Source organism: Tasmannia lanceolata, unplaced genomic scaffold (assembly GCF_043159265.1).
Source record: "Tasmannia lanceolata isolate RefF3 unplaced genomic scaffold, GAP_Taslan_0.1 ptg000008l, whole genome shotgun sequence".
Classification (NCBI taxonomy): domain Eukaryota; kingdom Viridiplantae; phylum Streptophyta; class Magnoliopsida; order Canellales; family Winteraceae; genus Tasmannia; species Tasmannia lanceolata.
The window spans coordinates 36,342,595-36,345,444 of NW_027518685.1; positions in this window are offsets into that span (position 1 = coordinate 36,342,595).

Below are 2,850 nucleotides of genomic sequence, written 5' to 3' on the forward strand. Positions count from 1 at the left end.
CAAGCCAACGTAGTTCGGAACAGATTTCCTAACTACTCTCCTAATGACTCAAGATTTTTGAGATTTTTGGTTTTTTATATGTTTTTGATGCTTTTGACATTTCTGAATGTTTTTGAGTTTTTGACACAAGAGGACAAATTCCTATCATCATAAGGGTAGGACAAACTCCTGAATATCCCACAAAGGTTGGACAGCATCCTATGCTTTGCGGGGGGAAAGAACAGAAACACAGCTCTGCAAGGGTTGGACAGCATCCTATACCTTGCAAGAGTGGATAGAGAAACACATGATTTGATGAGAGGTAGAATAGAATCCTAACCCCTATGATGATAGGACTGACTCCCTAGACTGAGGACGGATTCCTATGCTAGTGGACTATCAAACTAAGATAAAGCTCACAAATAATAAGGAAAAAGAGACCTTGTGCATATTTGACAAAGGTAAAACACCCAGCCGAGCCGGACAGCTACCTAGCCCTAGGGTGCAACAAATGTGTGACCCAATACCCATAAGGGTGGGGTATGATGCCAAGCCGAGTAAGGTGTTCTCCCAAAACCAAACGACGCACAAAAAAAGAGGTTTAGCAAGAAAATGAGACTGGGTAAGTCTCTTAGACACAGAGGTAGGATAGAGAAAAATGCTAACAAGACTGGGCAAGTCTCCTAGGCACAGAGATGAGATAGAGAAAAATGCTAGCAAGGCTGGGCAAGTCTCCTAGGATGGGCTTGGGCTATCACCTTCATCGCCCTTGCAATGAGAGGGGATTCTAGTATCTAAAGAAATTTAACAGAAATCTATAAGACTGTGTTAGTCTATCAAAAAGAGAGGAAAAGGCTACCAGATAATCACAAATTCCATTCTGTTCTTATAAAAATAAATCAAGTGCTAAGCAAAGAAGAATTTTCAATAAAAAAATACAATATATAGCAATCATAAAATGATAAACAACATTAATTAGTCCAGACCAGCCGCTGGATAGCCTAATAAAGTAAAAGAAAGCAATATCAAACACTTCTATGCCCAACCACAAACACCACCCCAATATGGGGATGAAATCAGATGATGCTAAAGTAATCATCTGATATCAAAGACACATGATAATATTTTTATATCCCGCCTTGAAATCAGACAGTACTCATGTCGATAATATCGAATAGAGTAGTCATCTGATCTCCTTCTTCCTATTAAACAATTTATTTAAATAAAAAGGAATGAATATAATAAGCTTTGAGATAATCTCACCTGAACAATCCATTTATTACCGTCTTCGGACCCCAACTCAAAGCTTAATATGAAAGAGAAGTATTAAATTTCCAACAGATTATAGAAACATATTAAATGATATTTTCAATTTGTACAAATTTTAATACATAACAGGGCATCAACTTGTGCAGATTCAAATGTAAAAACTGTGAGAGTGAAATATAAGCAGATTTGTGAGAGTGAGAGTTTTGAATTATACAGCCTGGTCTGAGAATATGGTTATCTTGACACAACACTATCCACTGAATTAAAATGAATTAACACTGACCTTACCCTATATAGTGGGACATTATATTGAGTAAAAATGATGAACTTAAAATCTATATAGTTGTACAAACTGACTTAACAAAAATAAAAGAATCAATTAGAATAGTGTGACCACCAGCTTACTTCTAATCTAAAGAAAATGATTTTAACCATATAACATAAACACTAATCCACTCTGTTTTTTATTCTTCTCCATAGAAATATATTCTCATATCAAGATACTCTACCTACAGTATAAGAGTATACATAGCCAATGATAATAAAAAACAGGCATTAGTAAATAACATCTTGAAAAAGTATGAACACAGAATCATGCAACAAATAGGGACATATAGCAATTCACACAGACTGAATGGAAAAATCATGATATAGCAAGGCAACTGTCGTGATATGACAAGGCTTAATAGAGAAAATCACTTGCCAAATCATATCAAAACCTGCAAAGGATGGAAAATGGTGAAGTAAAATGAGGACTCAGAGCACATGATCAGTTGAGAATTGTATTCGATCACTCGATCACCAAATAGAACCATTACAGATCATTAACCTTAAAGTTCTATCAACTCCTCTAAACAAAAATGACTAATCCAATACCCACAACCTTATTGATAGCAACCTTATCTGGCCATTTAAAGGATAATCAAAGGGAAGGATGAACTTAACCATTTACAGAATAAACCAAATGAGGCAAAATTTCCAGGCTCCTAGCAGGGGTAAAACAAAGGCTGCAGAAAACAGGGGCTCTTCGATAGAATCAGTCTTCAATGGGATGATGAGTACAGTTGAAGGAATTGACCGAATCCTCCGAGAATTGCCGGAATCCGAGAGAATCTACTGATGGCAGATCTGGCCTGTGCTAGCCGGAGCTCAATCGGAGCTTGACCGGAGGGATAAAGCTTGAGAAGAACTAGTGTTTCTAGTTTAGAAATCTAGAATATTAAGGCTTCCAAAGCAGATCAGAAATGATCGATCAGAGCAGAGAGATCGAGGGTTAGGGTTTGGGGAAAACATGATAGGGTTTGTATTTTAGAATTTTTCTCTTTCTCGCTCTCTACTTCTCTCTTCTCATGGAAATCTCTCCTTTTCTTCACAGATCTCTCTCAATATCTCTCAGATTTAGGTTCGAATCTTGCTAATGGTGTTAAATCATGAGTTTTTGGAAGAGATTTGAAAAAATAAAATAAAAATAGAAACAGGGGAAAAAGGAAGGATTCACCAGTTGGAGCTTGGCCGGAGGCTAGGGATTTTTGATCGGAAATCCGATGAACTCGCCGAGGAAGACGATCGGAAGCAAGAAAAGGGGAAAATCTCTCGTTTCTC